This window comes from Pezoporus flaviventris, unplaced genomic scaffold (assembly GCF_033815535.1).
Source record: "Pezoporus flaviventris isolate CSIRO_AGI_PZ_B2104156 unplaced genomic scaffold, CSIRO_AGI_Pfla_v1 ptg000193l, whole genome shotgun sequence".
Lineage (NCBI taxonomy): Eukaryota > Metazoa > Chordata > Aves > Psittaciformes > Psittacidae > Pezoporus > Pezoporus flaviventris.
This window is the reverse complement of record NW_026892741.1, coordinates 481,382-507,738: the sequence shown is the minus strand read 5'-3', so window position 1 is coordinate 507,738 and position 26,357 is coordinate 481,382.

The window sequence follows — 26,357 nt, the reverse complement described above, 5'->3', positions numbered from 1 at the left end:
ATCTCCATAAAATGCATTCTTTTGTTTAGTCTATAAGGTGCAGGGGCATCTTGCATAAAGACTAGATTGGCAATTGGGCTGGTTTGGTAAGCGTATGAAAGGTTTGGAAACCTTCTGTAAATCGAGATAGGAAATATCGTGGGTAAAGGCGTATACCGGTCTGCTAGCATCCGTTTGGTATACACCCACAAGAAGCAGGGGGCTTCTTGTGGTTTGGGTCCTACAAGACGCAGAGGGTGTCTCGTGGAAATGGTTTTGGATCTTACTGGCATGTGATTTATTTTGTGGCTTGTTACAGTAATGATTTTGGTCTTATGATTTTGATATCAGTGACAGAGTGTTATAACTGTGTTATTAATTGTGGTTTGTTTGATAGGATTTTAGTCTCTGTCTCTGTTTCAAGTGTTGTAACTGTGTGGAGTGTGTCTGTGGGATTGCTACTGTGTGAGTGAGAGACTGATAATGGAAAATCAGCAGAGATCATGAAAAAGAGTCCTTTAGGGTGCATTTTGGCACACTGGAAAGAACTTGGAGGGTCTCCTGGGGGCTCGGTAAATAAGAAAACATTGGTAAAATATTGTAACCGATGGTAGCCTTTGTATACTTTGGAAGATCAGGAAAAATGGCCGAAAAATGGCCTAAAAATGGCCTAAAAATCAAACTCTGAACTGTAATACATTGTTACAATTAATGCTGTTTTGAGGGGGCAAGGAAAATGGGATGAAGTAATGTATGCACATAGGTTTTTCACTTTAAGAAACCACCCGGAGTGACAGACTGAATGCAAAATTAATATAGCTCCATCAGATCCCTTAATTTTGGCTTTGGAAAAGGACAGGGAAAAACTGAAAATTAAGATGGAGAGATATTGTTCAGCCTATGCTATTGGGGAAAGATGTTTAAAGTTAAAAAACAGTAATCAGGAAGATAGGTTGGAAAGTTATGCATCAGAGGTACCTCCAAGAGGAGCACCCTCTGCATCTTTCCTATCTGATATTGATAAGGAGGAAGACTGCTGTCACTGGCAACAAGCAGCACATTCACATTCAGAGTTGAGAAAGGGTTAAACCAGAAGTTGCAGAGGCGGGCATCTGCAGCCCCTGCAGAGCAGGGTGAGCAGCTGTGGGAAAAAAAAAAAAGGGAAAACCAAGGGGGAAAGGAGGGGAGCTCGCGCAGCTCCTGTGTTTGAGCATGGGATGGGTGCTGGGGCAGGCAAACAAGCGGGAACAGACGTTGACAGACGGAACTGAGCGGTTGTTGAATAAATGTGGACGGGAGTGAAGGAAGAAGCATGATAGGAATCGGGAAGAGGTAGAAAAGAAAAAGCTGGGTCGTGCTATAGCCACGGCTGCGGTGGTTGCTTTGAAACTGGTGGAGGAGAAATGTCAGGCAGAGGTGGGGGAGGGGGCTCTTCTTCTGTGGAACAGGATCGGTGTGCGTGGTATGGGGAGTTTGGACGATGGAAGTGGGACCGCCCTGAGGGGGGAATGCCATGGGGTGGCTCCGGTGACTGAATTGGAACTAGACTGACAGGGACCTGGGGAATCTACCCTAGCAGATCCACTGATTAAATTAAAACTACGGACTAGAGGAAATAAAGTGGAATTTTAGTGGATACAGGAGCGACTTATTTGGTGTTAAATCAGAGAGAAAAGAATTTGTTACAGATGTGGGAGCTACTGGCCACCAAGAAAAAGCAGGGGGAAAAAAAAAAAAAGGCATTCTTTCTGAAACCTTTAAAGTACAAATTGGGAAAACAAATAGGAATGCATAAATTTTTATGCATGCCAAATTCTCTAAAATGTTTCTTAGGGTGAGAAGCAACATTTAAAGAAGGCAAAATGGAATTTAGAGTTAAAAACAATCAATTAATTGCAGTTTTGAGTTTATCTTTAATTCAGCAGAAAAGCAAAAAGAAGGACCTCCCTGAAATAGAAGAAAACCTTAATCAGGTATTTCTGGGAGTATGGGCATCTGAAGTTGCACGTAAGGCGAAAAATGCTTTGCCTGTTAAAGTGGAAATAAAAGAGGGGGCCTGCCCAATTAGAATAAAACAATATCCCTTAAAATTAGAAGATCAAAGGGAATCAAATAATCATTGATAAATTTTAATATATAGATTATTAATTGAATGTGAATTGGAATATAATACTCCTATCTGGACAGTAAAGAAATATGATGGGAAAAGTTACAGATTGGTTCAAGATCTCAGAGCAATCAACAAAATTGCAGAGGATATTTGTCCAGTAGTAGCTAATTCGTATGATTTATTGACTAAATTGAATAATAATCAGAAATGGTTTGCCATCCTGGATTTAAAGGACGCTTGCTTTTACTTACCATTAGCCAAAGAAAGCCAAAATTTATTTGCTTTTGAATGGGAAAATACTGACACAGGAAGAAAAACTCAATTAACTTGGACAGTATTACCACAGGGGTTTAAAAACAGTCCAGCAATTTCCAGAAATCAGTTAGTATGAGAAATAAGCCACCTGCTCAGACAGGGACTCTGTTACAATATGTGGATGACCTATTAATTGCTACTGAAACAAAGGAAGAACGTATCCAGTGGACAGTGGAATTATTAAATTTTCTGGGACTGAACGGTTATCAAGTATCCAAACAAGGCCCAACTAATCCAAACCCGAGTTTCCTACCTAGGATGTGAAATAACTGGAGGACAGAGAGAACTTGGAACTGCCAGAAAAGAAGCCATTTGCCAGACTCCACGACCGTCGACCGTCAAGGAGCTCCGGATATTCCTGGGAATGACAGGATGGTGCAGACTTTGTATCCATGATTATGGTGTTCTGGTAAGACCACTATATGAACTGTTGAAGGGAAACCCTCCTTCTTTGGACTGGACTGATACAGCAGAGGAGGCTTTTAGAAATTTAAAGATAGAGTTAATGAGAGCTCCAGCTCTGGGACTTCTAGATGTGACTAAATCCTTTTGGCTATATTCCTATGAAGAACAGGGAATAGCTTTGGGGGTCCTCGCTCAGAAACTAAGACCCTATAGAAGGGCAGTGGCATATTTTTCAAAACAGCTGGATGAAGCAAGCACAGGATGGCCCAGATGCCTAAGAGCTGTGGTGGCAGTTGTCATGAATATTGAAGAGTCTCGCAAATTCACCTTGGGACAAAAATTACTGTACTAGTGTCCCATGTGGTATCAGCAATCCTGGAACAGAAAGGAGCCCACTGGTTATCTCCTTCATGTTTTTTAAAATACCAGGCCACCCTTGTGGAACAGGACGATATAGAAACTGTGGTCACTAATGTTGTGAATCCAGCATCTTTTTTGCAGGAACAATCGACAGAACTACTAACACACGACTGCTTGGCCAACATAGAGACTGTATATTCGAGCTGACCAGATTTGAAAGAAAAACCTCTGGAAGATGCTGATTCTTGGTTTACTGATGGTAGTAGCTTCATGAAAAATGGTGAACAAAAGGCAGGATATGCCATTACCACCACTTCACAGGTAATAGAAGCTAAACCTTTACCTGTGAACACCTCGGCCCAGAAGGCAGAAATAATAGTGTTAACGAGAGTCCTGGAATTGGCTAAAGATAAAAGGATAAATATTTGGCCTGATTCTAAATATGCATTTGGTGTGGTACATGCACACGGTGCTATCTGGAAAGAACGAGGACTTTTGAACATACAAGGGAAACAGATTAAACATGCTACAGAAATTCTACGGCTACTTGAAGCTGCTGTTCAGCTACCTGAAGAAGTAGCTATTATGTACTGTAAAGGACATCAACAAGGTGACTCTGATCAGGAAACTGGAAATAATATGGCTGATTTTGAAGCCAAACAAGCAGCTGAACAATCTCAAATCATGTCTTTAATCCCTGATGGCAAACTAACAATTGAAAAATCTAAACCTAGGTATTCAAAAGAGGATAGGAAATTGATTGAAGATCTAAAAGGACAGGAAAATAAAGAGGGCTGGGTTCAGATACTTGATGGGCAAATTGTAATCCCCTATAACCAACTCTGGAAGTTAATTCAGGAAGAACGTAATAAAACTCATTGGGGTAGCAAACAAGCACAACTCCAGTGTAAGTTGCACAGCGTTTTTTGACACATTGACTTGATTACTTTTGTCTACTTCATACTGACTTAGCTTCTTCCAGATGAAACCTCTGGCAAAGCTGCTGGCATTTCAAGATCCTTAAAACTCACTCCTTTGAATGTCCTGATGTCGGTTATTGCTTATAGAGGAGAGGAGAAGGAAAGGAAAGGAAAGGAAAGGAAAGGAAAGGAAAGGAAAGGAAAGGAAAGGAAAGGAAAGGAAAGGAAAGGAAAGGAAAGGAAAAACACACTGACTCAGACTCAGGAAATAATGAATAGACAGAGTTCCATATTCATAAATAAAACAATATAGTTCCTATGGCTCTTAAGTAATCTTAGAGGGTTGTTTTTTTGAAAAAAACCTAGTACCATTTTAGTAGGTCTTTTTGTTCTACTACTGTCATGCTACTTTTAAGTGGGAGAGGTGCTTGACAAGTGAATCTGCAGCTTTTAATAATTCTTTAAAAAAATATTGAGCTAACTCAAAATTACTGAGCTCAACAGCACTTGTGAGCGTAAACTAAACCAGTATGTGACTATTACACATTGCAGGAGAATTTATTTAATGTTAAACATAACAGAAGCTGATGGCCAAACTTAAAGACACTCAAATGCTGTTGGAAAACCTTTTCCCTCCCTGGATATAATCCACCTCTTGGCTTTATTCCACTGCACACAGACAAGTAGAATTTACCATAATAATTTATAATGGTGCAGAAATTTGTAATAGGGAGGGTTTCTTTAAGCTGTTTCTGTTCACTGGCAGAAATGTGACTTTCTGAAGAGCACAGCCATACAAGGAGATGGATGCAGGTTTGGGGCAACTTAGAATAGAGAATGGTTCAGCCCTGATTTCCAGTGCTGCATCACTCAGGATCCTGCATGTGAGAAGCAAAACATCAAGCAGAACTAGAACCCTAAACTTCCAGAAAAATAACTTCAGCCTCTTCAGACCTACTTAGAGGAATCCCATGGGATAGGGCTCTAGAAAAGAAGGCAGTCCAAGAGAGCTGGTCAATATTTAAGCACCACTTCCTCCAAGCCCAATTCAAGTGCATCCCCATGATAAAGAAATCAGGCAAAGGGGGCAGGAGACCTGCATGGATGAGCAGGGAGCGCCTAGTAAAACTCAACTGCAAGAAATAAATTTATGGCATGTGGTAAAAGGGACAGGCCAAGTGGGAGAACTATAGGAACATCATCAGGGTATGCAGGGTATGCAGAAATGTGACAAGGAAGGCCAAGGCCTACTTAGAATTGAGTCTGGCAAAGGACATCAAGGATAGCAAGAAGGGTTTCTACATGTATATCAGCAGCAAAAGGAAGATAAGGGAAAATGTGGGGCTGCTGCTGAATCAGATGGGTGTCTTGGTAATGGAAGACACAGAGAAGGCAGAATTACTGAATGCCACCTTTGCTTCAGTCTTTACTGCTAAGAATGGCCCTCAGGAGTCCCAGACCTCAGAGGTAAGAGAAGAAGGCCAGAGAAAGGAAGACTTCCCTATGGTCGTAGAGGCTTGGGTTAGGGATAGGCTGGAGAGACTTAACTCCCATGAACCCATGGGCACTGATGGGATGCACCTATGAGTACTGAGGGAGCTGGCAGATGTTGCTCTGCTACTTTCCATCATCTTTGAAAAATCATGAAGAACAGGTGCCCAATGCCTGGAGGAAGGCAAATGTTACTCCCATCTACAAAAAGGGCAAGAAGGAGGACCCAGGAAACTACCAGCCAGTCAGTCTCACCTCCATCCCTGGAAAGATAATGGAACAGGTCATTCTGGATGTCATCATCAAGCATGTAGAAGAGAAAAAGACATCAGGAGTAGTCAGCATGGATTCACCAAGGGTAAATCTTGCTTCACCAATCTAAGAGGCTTCTATGACATGGCAAGACGGGTTGATGAGGGGAAAGTAGTGGATGTTATCTACCTTCACTTCAGCAAGGTTTTTGACACTGTCTCCCATAACATCCTCATATGTAAGCTTAGGAAATGTGGGTTAGATGACTGGACAGTGAGGTGGATTGGGAACAGGCTGAACGGCAGAGTTTAGAGGGCTGTGATCAGCAGAGTAGAATCCAGTTGGAGGCTGTGATGAGCCAAATCTCAATGGAAATAATAAGAACAAATAGGATGTTCCATACAGTACTCATCTGGGAATCTCAATTAGCTTCACGAATAGTAATTAATTTAGCTTCTGAACTCTCTGCAAGATAGAGAATTGCTAATCTTCCCTTTTTATGGATGGGGATATACACATGCAGAAATGTGTACAAGATAGAGCTAAATAACACGTCTTCTTATAGACTGTTCTCTACCCTGTGCTGTCTCCCATCATAACAGCTGTCATTCTCCCTTTCTTTTTATGCAAAACTATATGCTGCTGGTTTGGACCAAAGTATAAATGTCTTCAAAGTCTCCCAGGATTTATCAAAACCAAAGTCTGCAGTACTCAGCATGACACCTGCATTAAATACCATTGCTTCATGTCCCCTGTCCTGTGATAGAATATGTGTCCAGATGGGAACTCACTGGATTTGACTTAACCCAAAAGTGAAGATTCCCTAATGAGGCTGATTACAAATTTTGCTTGTTTTTTTTTACTGAATACTACTATTACCCAGCAGATGATCCTATAAAAATGTCAGATTAAACACCATGACAGAGAACTGCCTGCCTTTGACCTTAGATGCAGGGCATAAAATGCCAGGGCTCAGAGGGCAGCACTCCAACATGGCGAGGGGAGATTTCAGACCCACTCAGATTTTGTAACAGTTTGGAGGACTGCATAAACTAATGGGCAATGGGGAGTGAGGTCCATTGCAGAGACATCACTAGAAAAAGAACCACATCCCAGTGTGCTCATCTCCTAAAGTGTCCAGGGTTCAGCAGTAGCAGTCATTTTTCTTCTTAGTAGCTGGTGCAGTGCTGTGTTTTTGACTTTCAGCCTGGGAACAACACTGATAACACCAATGTCTTTAGTTGTTGCTCAGTAATGTTTACTCTGACTAAGGACTTTCTGAGTCTCATACTCTGCCAGGGAGGAGGGGAAGCCAGGAGGAAGCAGAGACAGGACACCTGACCCAAACTAGCCAAAGAGGTAATCCATAACACAGCACATCATGCCCAGTATATAAAATGGGGGCAATTACCCGGAAGGGCTAGATCGCTGCTCGGGTCGGGCTGGGTATAGGTAGGCGGGTGGTGAGCGGTTATATTCTCTTCCTTTGTTATTTCCTTTTTCATTATTATTAATGGTGGCAGCAGTAGTGGTTTGTGTTATACCTTAGTTACTGGACTGTAATTATCTCATTCTTTTGATTCTCCTCCCCTTTCCTCTGGGAGCAGGGGGAGGAAGGAGGGGAGTGAGAAAGCGGCTGAATGGTTCTAGGTTGCCGGCTGGGCTTAAACCACGACAGTTGGGAAATGGGATGAAGTATCATACACAGATATGATTTTTACCCTTCGGAATTATCCTGAGTGGCAAAGGGATTGTGGAATAATACCACCTCAAGATCCCTTGGTATTGGCATTAGAGAGAGAGAATAAGAAAAATAAGAGTAGGCCAAAACGATGCTGTTCATCATGTGACATAGGTCAGAGGTGCACGAAACAAGATAAAATTCATCATGATGTGAACCAGGAGTTAGTGGATCTATTCAAGCCCCCACCAAGAGGACAGGTGGATACAGATTCAGAGGACACTGTCACTCCCCCTGGGAGTCCGGTCTCCTCACAAACTCAGCTAAAACAGCAGGGACATATATTACAAGCACCCCTTAGGGAAGCAGTAGGATCTGAGGGAACTACAATGTTGATTAAGGTGCCTTTTTCCACTCTGGATCTGGAAGCGTGGAAAAAGGTGGTGAAGGATTACCGTAACGACCCTGTAAAGGTTACTAAACACTTACAGTTTATTGTGAAACAGCATAATCCAGATTGGAATGATATGCAACTACTACTGAAGGCAATGACTGAGACAGAGAGACAGCTAATAATCAAAACAGCAGGAGATTTAGCTGAGGATTATTATAAGACGAAACAGGAGGATGTGGGGGAATTCTTCCCCCTCCAGGATCCGAAATGGGATCCGAACCGATCAGCAGAACTAGAGAGACTACAGGCTTATTGGGAATGGATTGTTAAAGGAGTTGAGAGGGCTATACCAAAAACTATAAATTGGTCAACATTATACACAGTAAAACAAGGCCCTTCAGAATAGCCATCAGAATTTTTAGACCGATTAAGAGATACCATATGTCGTAACATGCCGTTAGATCCAGGATCGGAAGTAGGGGTACAACAGTTAATATCCCTCTTTCTGGGACAATCTACTGGGGACATTAGAAGAAAGCTTCAAAAGTTATGGCCGACAGAGGGAAGGAACCTAGATATCCTATTAGACGAGGCATGGCGAGTATTTAGTAATTGGGAGGAAGGCTATAAACAGGGAATGTGGAGATTGGTGGCAGTAGTAGAAGAAAAAGGAGGAGGACAGAAACAGGGACCCTGGCTGGGTAAAGACCAGTGTGCACTATGTAAGAAATTTGGACACTGGAAAAAGGAGTGCCCAGAGAACAAAAAGACGCAACATCCAAAAAGAATGGCTCTAACTAAAAGAGGGGTGGTCGCACATGTGAAAGAAGAATAAAGGGGACCAGGGGAATCTTCCCTAGCAGACCCGCTGGTTATAATGAAGCTAGGGGAAACAGGAAAAGAAGTAGAATTTTTAGTTGAAATGGGCGCGACATATTCAGAGTTAAACAAAGCTTTAATGCCTGTAGGGGATGATTATATTATGGTAAAAGGGGCAACTGGCCAAAGTGAAAAGGCATATTTTTGTAAACCACTGAAATATCAATTGTGAAAGCAATGGGCCATGCATAAATTCTTTTATATGCCTAACTCCCCAAAAGCTCTCCTGGGGAGAGACTTGTTGGAACATTTGGGAGCAAACATTACCTTCAAAGGAGGTGAGATCATACTAAAAGTAAATGACCAACAATATATAGAGATATTTAGTCCTAATCATGCATCAGGAAGAGGAAAAAGTTAGAGAGGATATACTGGAACAGGTATTCCCAGGGGTATGGGATACGAACATACCTGGAAGGGCCAAAAATGCACCCCCGATACAGATTAAACTCAAGGAGGGAAAACAGCCAGTCAGAATTAAACAATACCCCTGAAGAAGGAAGATAGGGAAGGAATTAGCCCAATGATTGAAAATTTTCTACAATTAGGACTGGTAAAGGAGTGCCAGTCTGATTTTAACACCCCTATTCTACCTGTTCGTAAACCTGATGGGTCATACTGAGTGGTACAGGACTTACAAGCTATTAATAAAATAACTGAAGATCTTTACCCTGTGGCAGCAAATCCATATACCCTATTAACATGCTTGACACCGGAATTAACCTGGTTTACTGTTTTATATCTGAAAGATGCCTTCTTTTGCCTCCCTCTCCATGAAACCAGCCAGAATGGGAAAACCCTAAGAGTGGGCGCAGGTCACGTGGATGATGTTGTCTCAGGGATTTAAAAACAGTCCTACGCTGTTTGGAGAACAACTTGGCAAAGATTTGGAATCCTGGGAAACTCCGCCGGGAGAAGGGAAGCTACTGCAGTATGTAGACAACATCCTAAGAGCCACACAAACAGAAGAGGTTTGCATAACCTGGATGGTAAGCCTCTTAAATTTTCTGGGACTTCAGGGATACAGGGTATCTAAGAAAAAGGCTCAGGTAGTGAAACAAAAAGTGATTTACCTGGGCTATGAGGTTAGCACTGGACAATGAACTTTGGGACAAGATCATAAGGAAGCAATATGCCAAACCCCGAACAATAAAAGAACTATGGACCTTCCTGGGTATGAGGGGATGGTGCAGGTTGTGAATTTACAACTACGGATTGCTCGTAAAGCCTCTGTATGCACTCATTGGCAATGGAAACAGAAACCTCCAGTGGACAAAGGAGGCCACACGGGCCTTCAACCAGCTGAAGAATGCTCTCATGTCAGGACTTCCAGATGTGAGGAAACCATTCTTTCTATTCTCCCATGAGAAACAAGGGATTGCTTTGGGAATACTGGCACAGAACTTGGGTCCATACCAATGAGCAGTTGCTTATTTTTCTAAGCAGTTAGACGCAGCAGCCAAAGGGTGGCCTGGATGCCTTAGAGCCGTCGCAGCAGTCATGCTAAATATCCAAGAAGCATGCAAATTCACCTTGGGCCAGAAAATAATTGTGCTAGTATCCCATACAGTGTCCGCAGTGCTGGAAATGAAAGGCGGATGCTGGCTTTCCCCTCAGAGGTTCCTGAAATATCAAGCCGTCGTAGTGGAACAAGATGATATAGAGATTGTGGTAACTAACATTGTCAACCCAGCTTCTTTCCGCAGTGGAAACAAAGGAGAACCGGTACACCACAATTGCCTTGAAACCACTGAGGCTACATACTCCAGCCATCCAGACCTGAAGGACACCCCTTTGGATGACACAGAAACCTGGTTCACTGATGGGAGCAGCTATGTCATCAGTGGAAAACAACATGCTGGATATGCAGTTACCACTAGCAGAGAGGTAATAGAATCTGGACCTTTGCCAATAAGCACCTCTACACAAAAGGCGGAACTAATTGCTCTAACTAGTGCCTTAGAAATAGCAAGAGGAAAAAATATAAACATCTATACAGACTCAATGTGGAGACAGTGTTCTCACAGAAGAATGGATAATTGTTACATAAACTCTGAATAATCCTGAAAGATACAGCAAGGCCATGAGAGGCCCAAGGAAGCTTAAGCAAGCAAGATAAGAAGAAGCTGGAATTCACTGAGTTAATGAGAACTGTGGACTGTTGGCAAACTTTCAAGGTCAAGTTCTCACACCTGTGCTTAACCAATTATATGTTAGTCACTAAGGGTCTTCAAGATATGTATCCAATCATAATATGCCAAATCACTCTAAGTGCATGTAAGAAATAGTATATAAGGAGTTAAGGCTTTGTAATAAATTTGGCAATCACTTGATCACATTGATCATCTCTGCGTTGTCCGTGACTCCCACGTCAACAAGTGGAGCCCGAACAGGGACCCTCCGATCGGTAACTTGACGAAGACGACTTTGAAAGTCTGACAAAAAGGAGGGGGTGGAGTGCCGGCCAAAATTCAGTGCTGCCCTGGCGCTGGGAAGTCAGACGTCTGCAAAACTTCGGGAATCTTGCCCTGATCAGGTGAGCGGCTAGGGAGGAGATGGGGCACTCGCTATCCAAAGAGGAACAGGCGGTGGTGAAGCTCCTCCAACACGTTCTAAGAGAGGACTGCAATATGATAGTGCTGCCTTATAGAGGCTGTTAAAGTGGTCCCATGATCGTGAGGTTAGTAAAGGGACCAAAGATGCACAGAAACACTCTACACTTTGGAGATTGGTGTTCGAGACTTTGAAAGAGATGAAATCAGAAAGGGCGGTGGTAGCTTCTGTATTTGCCGCCACAGCTCCAGAAGGGGCTGTCTCCCCTAACCCCCATCCTAGTGCTGCGGCTATGACTTTTGCACCTCCTGTGGTACCTGGAACGGTGCCGAAAAAATCAACATCCCGAACCAATGCGAGCAAGAGCCAGGTCTGCAGACAGCCACATACCGAACGAGAGACACCTGACAAGAAAGACATAGCTGCGAACAATGAAGACCCTGAGTTTGACCCAGGATTGGACTCTGAGTCCCCTGAATCCGAGCCAGATTTATATCCTCCGCTTCCAGACTCTGACTCTTCGCCTCCCAGGTCGGTCTGCTCGGCTCATCAGCAACTGCTCACTGGCCTTGGAGACGCTCAGCTGCAACAATTGATGAAAAAGCTTGAAGCCCTCGAGACTCGGATTGAGACGTCTCCATCGGCGCCACCACCTTATTCTCCGCAAAACCCCTTCCTTAAAGAAGGCAATAAAGGGGAGGGGGTGGGAGAGGTATGGGGGGGCACAAATCCTGGGCACCGTTGGCGTGGGTTAATCAAAGATGCGATTATTACAGGTGAATTTTCTGCAATGGGCCTCTCTGCATATCCTGTGTTTACTACACAGCAGGGGGGTAAAGAGTGGGAAGCTTTTGATCTCAAAATATTAAGGAGGCCTGACAAGAGGTGACCACATATGGGTTAAAATCCTCTTATACTCAAGCTGTATATGTTATTAATTTTGTGCAATTGACAGGAGACTTTAATGACTCCCCTGCTATAATACATGGTCAGGCATTAGGTTCAGGTTATATGACTAAAACTCTGGGTATTCTGGTCCAGTACAAGGATTTGGAAATGGGCATTTGGAAAGGTCCTGTGAAAGTAAAACTAACTGGTCGAGGTTAAATGTGTGTAATTACAGATTCTGGTCTGGGGTGGGTGCCAGCTCAATGGGTGAAACCCTTGAAAGAGTCAGTACCGCCCCAGGACACCCCCCTTGACAGTGACTGAATGAACTGAAATTTGAGATTAGGACATCCATTTTATGGATGTTTTCAGTCCTTCTTAAAGTGAAGGGAGCAACTTTTTTTATGTTAAAGCAAAAAAAAAAACCACCACCACCACCCCCCCCCCCCCCAACCTCCAGGGAAGCGAAACCAGCGTGGGATACAGATGTATTGGGTGATTTTTCTGGTGGTGGGAAGGTCTCTTGTATGCTCTTATCAGGGGTATTGGGCATACCGTGACGGACCGTGGACTTGGGACCCCATATACAACTCATTTGATACAGTCTCTCTGTGATACTCATGTACTAGAAATTGGTAAATATAAGTATGGCCATGTTTCTATCGACCTTTGGAGACCTTTATAGATACTGCTGGCCACTTCTTCCAACATAGGCTGGCCACCTGTGTCGGAATGAGTGTGCATTTTGGTCAATATAAAAGCCCAAGCCTCATGCGATGTGGGGGAGGCAGAGCCTCTGCAGGGATGCCTGCTAAGGTTGGGCCTGCCACCTCACACTGCGATGATGCTTCTTGGAGCTGGTTTGCTGTTAGTCTCCACAGGGTCCTTGTGCCACGTTCTGTATGTGGGACTGTAGTGGGAGTAATGATTGTCTGGATTTTGTGCTTCAAATATTGTAGTTGTGTGGAGTGCGCTTGTGGGATCCCATATGTGTGTGTGTGTGTGTGTGTGTGTGTGTTGAGGGCACATGGTGTTATGTAAAGTTTTTAACGGGTAGCAGTTTAACATTTCGGGCAAGAAAGGGTTAATGAAAAAGTGTGGTTGCTGCTGAAGCAGGCAGGCAGCTGTAGCTGCTGCCAAGCAGGCAGGCGTTTATAGCTGCTGCTGAGCAGGCTGGCGTTTGTAGCAGTGCAAAGCAGGGTGAGCAACTTTGGGAAAAAAAAAAACAAAACAAAACAAAAAAACCCAGCCTCTCAATCTATTGAGGTATTGAGGCAGTTTGTAGAGACACCACAGACAAAGCCTAAAGAGCACCTGCAACACAGTGGGTGCATGGTAGGAGCCTTGCTTAGTATGTTTAAGGCAACCTGGGGGTGAATCTAAGACTTGGAGGAATAGATAGATTGGTTGAAATAAGAACTGCTAACTGAAAAAGCAAGAGGGGCAGTGCAACCACAAGCTTTATGAGCTGTCACCTAAGCAGCATCAGGGTGGCAGAAAAAAAAAAAAAAAAGAGGCAATGATGCAGCAAACTCCTCGACTGTTAACAATGTGCAGTTTAACCTGTCTACTTCTCAAGAACTGATAACCTGGGGGAGGGGGTATATTTGTGTCCTCCTGCCTACAGGTCCATGGTGACTGCCTGAAAAGTTTGTCAAGCCTTGCCATGAGCTAGACAGACGAATGGAAAAACCTGATGCCTCAGCTACAGGAGCTGACCGTGACTACCCCAAGCAGAATGAGATAGAGGAAGAGAAAAACTAATGACTGCAAAACATCACTTGGGGACAACTGTATAGTAACAGCTTGAATATATGCGTGTTTGTAAAGTAGCTATTATTAGAGGCTGTGATTTTGTGTATAAAACCACCTGTATTTACTAGCCAGTTGCTAATAAGAAATTACACCTTGTATTATATAGATTTGTCACTTGCAAAAAAGATGTTAGACTATGGAAATTTGCAGTAGCTGCTAGAAAATGCTAAGGCAAAAGATAGATTTTAATACAATGGTAGTGTTATAAAGCAGGTGACGGAACAAATTAAGAGGGTGGGAGAATTCCACTGGTAAGAAATTTCTTTGGCTAGTCCTTCACTGCCATCAGCATCTTCAACATGCTGCTGCACCCTGTAATAGTTACTCTGCTAATGTAAATTTGTGTGTGCCTTGCTGTAGTAGCAACTTGTCACTGGATGAAGCAGGTGAAACTGTGCATTGACAACAAGGTGCAAGGACTGAGGCTGACCAAATGCCTGCTACCACAATCAAGGGAAAGACTGGTTTGGCCTCCTTGTTTGCCACCAAGAAGAACCTTTAGCTCCGCTGTTGGCTGCAGCCCAGCAGGCGTGGAGCGGTGGGGACACATGCCATGCCAGACCTTGATGTGAAGGATGGCCTCCCCTGTTACCAGAGAGCCATACAGCAGAAAAAAGGGGCAGGCCCAGCAGCCTGCAGTTGGCATATGTTGAAGATATAATCTAGCCCAAATCCCCTGCTCAAGTAGGGTCACCCAAAACATATATAAAACAAAAAGGGGGAGATGTGGAGACAGTGTTCTCACAGGAGAATGGATAATTGTTACATAAACTCTGAATAATCCTGAAAGATACAGCAAGGCCATGAGAGGCTGTCGTGGTTTAAACCCGGTCAGGTAACTCGTTCACTCACTCCCACCCCTTCTTTCCCTCCCCCTACTCCCAGAGGGACAGAGGGGAGAATTGAAAAGAATGCAACTCCCACAGGTTGAGATAAGAACAGTTTAGTAACTAAGGTATAACACAGATCACTACTGCTACCACCAATAATAATAATGTTAAAGGAAATAACAAGGGAAGAGAATACAACACCTGAGCACCAGCTGACCGATAACTCGCCCCCCCAAGCCCGAGCAAGCTCCAACCGATACCTCCTCCAACCCTGCAGTCTCCCAGCCCTTCCGGCTAACTCCCAGTTACATCCCGGGCATGACGTGCTGTGGTATGGAATACCTCTTTGGTCAGTTTGGGTCAGGTGTCCTGTCTCTGCTTCCTCCTGGCTTCCCCTCCTCCCTGGCAGAGCATGAGGCTCACAAAGTCCTTGGCCAAACCAAAACATCGCTATCAGCTCTGTTCCCAGGCCGAAAGTCAAAACACTGCACTGCACCAGCTACCAAGAAGGAGAAACATGACAGCTGCTGCTGAACCCAGGACATTATCCACCCCTTATTCCATACCATTCACATCATGCTCAGATCCCACATTTTCAATATACCATCACTCCACTCTTATCTAAGTGCATGGACCAGTAGCTATAAAGCTGCTGAGTCCATCTGGTCCATGATGTCAGGCTCCATCTCTTGTAACAGTCTTCCAGAGCAGGAGAGACTGTGTGCAGTGTTCACACTCGTGAATAACCTGGGCAATAGTGTCCATTGCTAAGTCCACCCCTCGATCATGAGTCCATCTCTATGTTGCATCTCTGCCCTGATGGCCTGAAGTGCCATGGGCCCACCAGGCTTAAAATAATTCACTGTCCCCTCCAGCAATTTCTGCAGCTTGTTGCTGGGGACTCCATACAGCTGCCTTCCATCTCTGATGCTTCTAAAGCACTGGAGGGGCCCAGTGGACTAGATACTTGCCCATACTGTCCCACACACCCTGCCACTCATGACTGTCCAGCCTTGGAGAAAATCTCTTGGTCCTCCTATATCGTCCTCTAACCCCAGACAAGACCCAAACCTGACTCTGCTTAACTTTTGAGATCAGACAAAATGGTCGTGGGTAAAACACAGTCTATTTGTGTGCCAACATGCTGATCCCCATCACAACCAGCAGGCAGGTCCCAAGGATACCCAAAGGCCATTCAAAACCTTCAGAACTCTCAAACGATGCTGCTGTACTTGTCACTGGGGCTGGTGTAGCTGCTGTGCTTGCCGGCTCTCCCACCACCAGCTTCTCTTTTCCTGAGTCCAGCTCTTCCTCCTCTGCCTTGCTGGGAAATGCTGCGTGGTCTCCTGCATCCTCCTGGGGCTCGGCGGGCGGCTGCCGGGGAATGCTCTCGACCGTCACGGGGCTGGGCTCGGCCGCGGGGCTCGGCTCCTCCGCCCCCTTCTCCCGCTGCTCGGCAGCCGCCTCCTTCCTCTCCTCGACCGCCCCGACCTCCTCCACCGGCAGCCGTCCCCTCGCGGCCTCTGGCCCCGCTCCCGCCGCCGGTTACTCCCCGGGGCCGCTCTCCCAGGCCGGTTCGGCTGCCGCCGGCTCCCGGGGCCGCTCCCCCTCGGCTCCCCGCAGCCTCACGAAGATGGAGAGTAGGGCGAGGGCCAGGACGGTGAAGAGCAGCCGGACGGCCAGATTCAAGTCCACGGCCACGTCCGTCCCGCCCTGCTGCTGGAGCCCACCCGTATTACAAGCCATTGCCATAAAGCACAGTGAGACAAGAAGCTTAGCCCAAGCCCCACACTTGATAAACACTAACACAGCAAATACCGGCTCTAAGTAAGTTACAACATTCTGAAGCTGTGAGATCAACAAGAACAACTCTGAGAGCCAATAAATCAGCATTGTGACAAGTGACTATTAATCCAGTCAAATCTGTCGTTATCTCAACCCTTCGTGCCCCACGTTGGGCGCCAAAAAGAACTGTCGTGGTTATACCCAGTCAGGTAACTCGTTCACTCACTCCCCCCCTTCTTTCCCTCCCCCTACTCCCAGAGGGACAGAGAGGAGAATCAAAAAGAATGCAACTCCCACAGGTTGAGATAAGAACAGTTTAGTAACTAAGGTGTAACACAGATCACTACTGCTACCACCAATGATAATAATGATAAAGGAAATAACAAGGGAAGAGAATACAACACCTCAGCACCAGCTGACCGATAACTCGCCCCCCAAGCCCGAGCAAGCTCCAACCAATACCTCCTCCAAGTAAAAGCAGTCCCCCAGCCCTTCCAGCTAACTCCCAGTTACATCCCAGGCATGACGTGCTGTGGTATGGAATACCTCTTTGGTCAGTTTGGGTCAGGTGTCCTGTCTCTGCTTCCTCCCAGCTTCCCCTCCTCCCTGGCAGAGCATGAGGCTCACAAAGTCCTTGGCCAAACCAAAACATCGCTATCAGCTCTGTTCCCAGGCCGAAAGTCAAAACACAGCACTGCACCAGCTACCAAGAAGGAGAAACATGACAGCTACTGCTGAACCCAGGACAGGGGCCCAAGGAAGCTTAAGCAAGCAAGATAAGAAGAAGCTGGAATTCACTGAGTTAATGAGAACTGTGGACTGTTGGCAAGCTTTCAAGGTCAAGTTCTCACACCTGTGCTTAACGAATTATATGCTAGTTGCAAAGGGTCTTCAGGACATGTATCCAATCATAATATGCCAAATCACTGTAAGTGCACGTAAGAAATAGTATATAAGGAGTTAAGGCTTTGTAATAAATTTGGCAATCGCTTGATCACATTGATCTTTTCTGCGTTGTTCATGACTCCCTTGTCAACAACTCAAGATATGCATTCGGGGTTGTACATGCACATGGAGCCGTTTAGAAAGAAAGAGGACTGTTGAACTCACAAGGAAAAAACGTGAAACATTCACGGGAAATAATGCGACTGTTGGAAGCGGTCCAACTACCTGAGAAGGTAGCAATAAAGGCACACCAGAAGGTGAGCTCAGAATTGGAGGAGGGAAATGAGCTGGCGGACAGAGAGGCAAAAGAGTAGCAAAAGGTGAGATAACAATAGAAGGGGCCCTAATTCCAGATGGGACAATTTCCCTGGAAGGTAAGCCAAATTATGATAAGGAAGATCAGAATTTGATTACAGATCAAGGCGGAACCTTCAATGAGGAAGGGTGGGCTAGCACAGCACAGGGAAAAATAATAGTCCCCTCTTCCCTGTTATGGTCCCTAATAAGGAATGAACATCAAAAAACGCATTGGGGGGTGGATGCCCTACATAAATATCTAATAAGAAAAATTATGGCTAGAAACCTGTATACCACTATCCAACAAGTAACTCATCAATGTGATCTTTGCCTCCAAACAAATTCCAAAAACAACCATAGGCCAAAAGTAGGCCAAATTGGGAGAGGTAATGGACCAGGACAACAATAGCAGATTGACTTCACGGAACTGCCAAGAACAAGGGGGTATAGATATTTGTTGGTGTTAACAGATACCTTTTCAGGTTGGCCAGAAGCCTTTCCAACTAGAACTGCAAAGGCCCAAGAAGTAACAAAAGCACTGTTACCAGAAATAATACCACGCTTCGGAGTCCCAGCCACTATGTCTTCTGACAGGGGACCACACTTTCATTTCAAAGCGGTATAACAAATTAGTAAGCATTTGGGTATTGATTGGCAACTTCATACTCCTTACTACCCCCAATCAAGTGGTCAAGTGGAGAAAATGAATCATCTAATTAAACAGCAAATTGTAAAATTAGGCCAGGAAGCCAGCCTACCCTGGCCCCAGATGCTCCCACTCGCCTTATTAAGGATTAGAACTAAACTAAAAACATGAGAAGGGTTGAGTCCCTTCGAAATTCTATATGGAAGACCATATGGGATTCAGCAAGGAACATCTCCCCAGATGGGGGAGGAAATCATGAATACCTATATAATAGAATTAGGAAAACAACTCAGAAAGATTGAAAAACATGTGGCTGGAACACGGAGCAGGGGACTGGATAGCCCAGTACATAACATACAACCTGGAGATTATGTATATATAAAATCCTTCAAACCTGCAGGCAAAGAAGATCTTGAACCAAGGTGGAAAGGACCGTTTCAGGTATTACTTACGACTGTCACTGCTGTTAAAATCAAAGAACAGAACACCTGGATTCATCATACTCAAGAAAGCTTCGAAGGCCCCTTGGAAAGTGACACCGGGCGGTAATAAGTTAAAACTAAAATTTATTCGAACAAGATATATAGAAATGCTAAAAATTGTTTTATATGTAATCATTATATGCCAAGGGGGGGGGAGGGATCTGATCTGTGGGGCCAAGCCCTCCCTGGATATACTGGATATATGGGATCGCAATTAAGTATTCAGCATCTAACCCTGTCTGTAATAGTTTTACATGGTAATCAAATGGACTACACATCTCCTCCTAAACCGGAAGATCAAAGAATAATTCAAGGGACTGTGGGAGAGACAATCAGGGTAGGATGTCGATTGTAAGAAAGAGGATATAGTATGTAGAACACTAAAAGGCAAGAATAAAATTACCTATAGGAAACCAACTCAAATTAGTATAACTACCCCGACTAATAAACAGGTAACGATTTGTAACCAAATAAATAAAACAGATTGCTGGCATAATTTTACATTAACACAGAATGTCGAGGTAGTTTGTCTCTGGGCTCAAAAGACAAGAGGAATATCATTTAAATTTAAAATACATGTTAACTCAAGCACTACCACTACAATGCCAATTAAAGTAGTTACTACTACTATTCAAACTCCAAAAATTAGCACCTGAGTCCCAGTTAAGTTTGAACCCAAAATCTATGAAATAGGCACATATGTAGGAAGGAATACAGGCCAACAACAAATATTGTTTAACCCAGAATGGTCCCTTAAGCGTGTTGAGTTAACAACGCAAATCAATATCTCCAAAATCCAGGTTGTTTGCCTTTCATAAAGACGTCCTCTGAAGGCTGGACAACATGGTTACAAAAGCAAGCACCTTTCAAGGATAGGGTACGAAGAGATCTAACTGGAATACTAGGAACAGGTTTAGGGGTCCTAAATGGGATTGATTCAGAAATACTAATGAATAAACTGGCCACTGCAACTAGCGAATTAACAAAATTAAGGCAGTCCCGGCAGTCTTCCTTATTGGCATTAGGAACTAGCCAATGGCAGATCTCAGAAGTACTACCAAAATGGAAAAGAACTGAGGAACAGGACCATAAATTAATTCTAGACGCACTTGGGATAGCTCAGGATAATATATCCTTAGCTCTTAATTGTATACAAGCACAACTGTGGATGCAGTCTATAGCTGCCTTAATTATCAGGGAAGGGAGTGAGGGCATTTTTCCTATTGAATTTCGAAAAGTTGTCTGGGATAATGCTAATGATTTGGAAAGAAAGCTTCAATCTTGGTGGACCCTGGTAAATTTCACCTATAACCCCACTACAAACATAGCTATGGCTTTTGTGCTCACTATACGAAATGCCACTATCTATGTTATTTACCCCATTATTGCATTAGGATTAAACCATGAAGAAGCAGTTCTTTACCCCTTCGAGCATAGAATGTGGGCTCGAATGGTAGGTAAGAAATGGCAGACTATAAATTTAGAGTCTTGTATTACGCGAGAATAACAAGGGTTTATTTGTGAAGGTAACACAATTGATGCTGAGGACATATGCCTTGATGTGGAGCAAGGCATCTGTCATTTTGAAGCTCATCTAGATATTACTCAAAAAACTGTAATTATATACATTGGCCAAGGCTGCGTATGCCTAAGAACTGCTTGTACTTTTATAAGGATAGATAATAATAATATAACTGCTAAAAATCATTCCAATATTTGCATTTTTTAACTTTGTTAAAATTATTGGATGTGACTTGACGTATTTAGCACCAGTTGTATCCCACCAGTTACTAAAATCTAATTATACTATGTATCACAAATTATCGGCTACACCCATTGGGATGGACCTCACATTAGTAAGACAACTAATAAAACACCAGAACTTGATTGATATTTTAAAAGAGGTCCAAGAAAGTGGAAAGAAAATCTTAATTACTGTTCATCATGATACAGAGAGAATAAATAAGGTTCTTCTAAGGATAAGGCAAGACACAAATCATCACTGGTGGGATGTACTTTTTGGATGGTCACCCACCACAACTGGTGTTCTAAATACGTTACTTCGCCCTATCATTGTTCTTTTAATATTAGTTGGTATAAGCTTCATATTCTCTATTGTGTTATTTGTTTGGAATTGGAGAATGTTGCAACGAGTAACAGCTCTGACTTCGTTGTCAAAGGCATATAGTAAAGTGCTAAGAGATACCTTTCATATAAGCTCCCTAGGAGAAAAATCTATGTATTAGTAAAAGAATTTACTAACTTTATAGAAAAGGAGGGACTGATACAAAGGGTTAACAAATGTACAGTGGGGTTAGGGTTGAGCCACTTGCTTAACAATGTTACTGCTTGCTCATGCTTACCGTACATGGCATTTGCAATGCACAAAGGGATAGGTCAAACCACTTACTTAACAATGCTACTGCTTGCTCATGCTTATCGTACTTGCAATGTACAAGGGAACAGATCAGGATGCTTGCTTAACAATATCATTGCTCACTCATGATTATGCTAGGACAAGATATAAGGACATATTGTCAAGAAGTAGGGACTGTGTCTTGATTCCTGTCCTTTGGATGCCTCCGTGTATGCTAGAACTAGACATAAGGACATAGCTATTGTCAAGAAGTAGGGACCGTGACTTGATTCCAGTCCTTTGGACACCTGGGCCAGCTGAAATTGGCTCTGCACTTTGGACAAAGACCAAGCCTCCAGGGAGCATGCGTAACCACCAGAGGTGAAAATTTCAGGCTCAAGGAAGACTCATTTACTTCATCTCCAGACCCTCGTTCATGACCACTAGGAGACACTGCGCAGGTGCAAAGGATTTCTTAGCTCATTATAATATGAAGCAGGAATAGGGCATGAATATGTATAGGCGTGCTGTGCAACCTCATGCATATGTATAACTTTAGAGGATAAATGTAAAGGGGAAACAACGCTGAGGCGCGCATGCTTTTGGAGGAGTTATCCCCCATGCGCCTCAGCGCTGAATAAAAAGCATGCCTACTTTACAACTTTAACGAGTTGTGGAGTCTACCCGCGCATCAATTACAGCTAATGGAAAATTTCAGAGGCCCCCATGTTCACTATCAAAACACTACTCAGACATTTAATTGGCTTGGTTCTCATGTATCTGATATCTCGTTTTTTTCTTCTGGAGTGCATCAGGCCTGTATCTACAGATAGAAACTTGGATGTGCTTCTCTGTCTCTGTCCACCAGCCACGAGAAGAGGGATGAAGCTTTGCACAAATTAAGCAGTGCAGGAGAATTGTGGTGAGAAACAGGTCTGACTTGGGAAGCTGTATCATTTCAGTCTCCATGTTCCCCCAGTTCTTCATGAGTTCAACTCTAGAACTACCAAACAGCCATATGCTTACAGCACCAAAAATACTGAGAGTTAAACACAGGGATGAAAATTGTATCTGGTGATGAAACCAAAGGGTGGGTTTGGTGCTTTGGCAGCCATTGCAGGTAAAATTGCCTTCTCTCTCACACATGGGATCATTTTAAACAAACAGGTGGTTTTTCACCCAAAACAATTGGCTAACTGTGGGTGACCCAGTGCCACATTTATATTTTACGTGGAATTACAGTATTGCCCTCACGTCTCCGTGCCTCCCAAGTTGCTGCTGCTGCCAGACACCAGCACAGGACCTGGTAAGCCCTACAGAGCTTAAGAAGACTGAATCCAATCTGCCTTCAAAGCAAATTTGAGACCAGAAGATGGGAAAGAAGCAAGTTCAACACAGGGGAGGTGAGCTCTTCCCTTCTCTTTGCTGGTAGTGCAGAGATGGGGCCAGGAAGGCCAAGGTGTAGTTTCTCTTCAGATGCTTTAGCTCTCTTTTAGTATGCTGCCGTTTGCCTTTGAGAAGTACAAATGACCCTTTCAAAGTCAGGATTTGATGCTGATGATGACAATTTGATAACACTAATTTTTTCATGTTTGAAGCACTTTTCATTCAGAGGGTTCTCAAATTGATTTTCAAAATCATACAGCTTCCCTTCATCCACCACCAAAACAAACCCACCTTGAAGGTGGAACACAAGTCAATCTGGCAGAATACATATCCTGAATGAGAGCCTAGACAAAACATCATTGCCAGGACTTGCATGCTCCGACTCATGAGGGAAAGTGCCACAGGATCATTACTCACTAGAAAAGGTCAGAGCCCTAAGTTTTATTTCACTTGATGTTACAGGGGAAGGGCCCATTGTTAAAGCACACATTCAGAACTGTCTCAAAAGAAAAAATAATAATAAAAAAGTCTATTTGATGACTTCCATTTCTGATCTGAAGCCTTTCCTGAAAAAAAAAGGCATTATGAGCTTTCTGCCCCCTGCCCCCTGCCCCCCCCCGTTAGAAAGGAAAGGCTCTATTGAACTTCAGTCTACACAGTGCTACACTTTACAGGAAGCACAACCCATTTTGAAATTAATATGAACTGCAAGAGGAGGCAGCAAGGTGAGAAACTCCTGAAGTGAGTACAAGACTATTCATAAAATAAGTGAGAAAAGGAAATAGGTAATAATAAAAAGTCAGTAGAAATATCATCTTCTCAATGGCACTGTCTGTAGGGAAGTGTAACCCACTGCAACACAAAACTATTACAGCTAAACTTGTAAAGGACAACCATAATCTCGATCTATCTCTTCTGTTTGGAAGCTTACATTTAGGAAGCTTATTTCATAACATCATGCCTCCAAAAATTACACAAGTCCAAAGAATAGGGATTTATCCACCCAATTTCCATTTCACAACTACTATTACTTTAATTCCAACCAACAGATGAATGAAAATAAAACAAACAAAATTCCCAGCCACCAGAACACAGATGCTTAACACTAGATTCAGCAATTACCAGAGTACAACTGCTATGAAATTGGGAGGTCCAGAGAAAAGGCAGCTGATGAGTCCCTCGGTAAAATACTGCTTGTCTCCAATCAGATCCCACTGAGAGCAAGAGATTTCGAGCTTGGAAAAAAAAAGAAAAAAAGAAAATTTTCTGACACGGCAAGCTGTGGGCAATCCAAGAGACTCCTGGAGTGCATTGAGGAAAACTTATTAAGCCAGGGAATAGCCAGCCCTACCAAGAGGAATGCAATACTAGACCTGATGGTCACCAATGCAAGCAAGCTAATCAGTGATGTCTAAATTGGAGGCAGCCTGGGCTACAGTGATCATGCACTTGTGGAGTTCACAGTCCTGAGGGAGGTGGGACAGGCAAAGAGTATAGACAAGACCCTGAATTTTAGGAAAGCCCACTTCCATCTCTTCAAGGAGTTAGTCAATAGGACCCCCTGGGAAACTGCCCTCAGTGACAAGGAAGCAGAACAAAGCTAATAGATCTTTAAGGATGCTTTACCATAAAGCATAAGAGCTCACGATTCCCAGGTGTAAGAAATCAGGTGAGGAAGGCAAAAGGCTGGCATGGCTGAGTTCAGACCTGCTGGTCAAACTAAAGAGCAAGAAGGCAGTGGAAGTAAGGACAGGTATCCTAGGAAGAGTATAGAGACACAGTATATAAATTGCTGAGGTGAGCAACTTGAGAGAGGACGCCTTCAACACCTGAGCGGGGGGAGGCTCAGCGTCCAGGAACCTCAACTCAGAGCAGCAAGAGCCACCGAGGGAGCTTCAGGTCCTCGACAGGACTCGCCCAGGAGCCCGCAGCTCAGCTGACGCGAGCAGCTGACTCACAGAGGGCGGAGCCAGGAGCAGCGGCACCAGCCCTGACTGGTTAAAAACCCGGAGTGTGATTAAAAACCCCGGGAGTGCGGTGAGCTGGATGGTTAGTACTTGCTCTATAACTAGGGCCCGGTCTGGGAGGTCTGCCCGGGTGGTGGACAACGTAGGTACCCAGAAAGAGCCGTTGAGAGGAGAGACTGCAGTGCAGAGCTCGGAGTAGAGTGCCTGCATTGATCTTGTGAAGGAAGAGTGCACAATGGGCAGGGCTCCCACCCTGGTGGGAGGTTTTCCTGCAGCAGGGGCTGAGCTGCAGGATACTATTAATAGGCTGCAAGATGTCAGGGAACCTGAGAGGAAGTAAGACTGCTTGCTCCAGGCTCAAATTGTGCGGCAACCTCAAGAGTCCCCTGTATTTCATGGAGGAAAGAAGGAGGCCGTTAACCTAGGAAGCTGGGAACAGCAACAACAAAAAAAAAGCAGGAAGAGGACAATTAAAAGCAAGGGGCTTCCTCCTAAATCTGTTGTCCCTACCCGGAACTGCTTTGCTGTCTTGCAGGAAACTGATGAGGAAACACACTCACACCAGAAACAACCAGCTGGTGCACTGCTAAAGAAAATCTCTACTGGTACTGCCAGGAAAAAGCAGTGGGTCATAGTAGTAGGGGACTCTACTGTTAAAAGCACAGAGGCACCCATCTGTTGTCCTGACCCAGGCTCAAGGGATGTGTTTTGCCTACCAGGGGCACAGATCAGGGATGTTGCAGAGAGGCTGCCTGCTCTAGTAAGTCCTGCTGACTATTACCCAGTTCTAGTGATCCATGTGGGTGGTAGTGATATAGGTAGCAGTAGCCTGGAGAACATAAAGAAGGATTACAGAGGCCTGGGACAGGTGGCTAGGGGCTCTGGAGCTCAGATTGTCTTTTTGACAATTATCCAGGATACAGGGGAGGACCCTAAAAGGGCTAGGAGGATTGGCCAGGTTAATAAATGGTTACAACAGTGGTGCCATAGTCAGGGGTTTGGGCATCTTGAACATGGGACCCAAATTAGTAGGCCAGGTCTACTGGAGGCTGGTGGAGCTGGCCTGACAAGGGGAAGAACAGTTTTGGTAGGAGGCTTGCCAGACTAGTCAAGGATGCTTTAAATTAGATGTGTTGGGGGAGGGGGGCATCATTCCATCCCAACACACCCAGTCAGTTGCCAGCACCTATAATAAATGCTTGGAGCAATGTAGAGATATTCCAGCTGCTCCAGCCAATGAGCCGGCTTCATTTGGTGCTCAGCTCAGATGCCTCTATACAAATGCCCGTAGCATGGGGAACAAAGAAGAGGAATTAGAGATGTGTGCACCTCTATGGGGATACGATATAAACAGAAACATGGTGGGATGGCTCCTGTGACTGGAGTGTTGGAATGGAAGTGTTGGAAAAGGGCAAAAGCCTTTATGATAAAACAATTATATAAAATAGTAGAAATGATTATGTTTGAGAAATTTATAAATCAATAGTGGGGTTTTGTATATTAGAAAATGTTGTAACTTTGCAATTTTGTATCATGGCTATTCTGTAACCAGTGTTGCAATGATAGTCTTAGTAGCAAAAACCTATGCGTATGGGTGGATTTAGAAAGGTATGTACTGGAG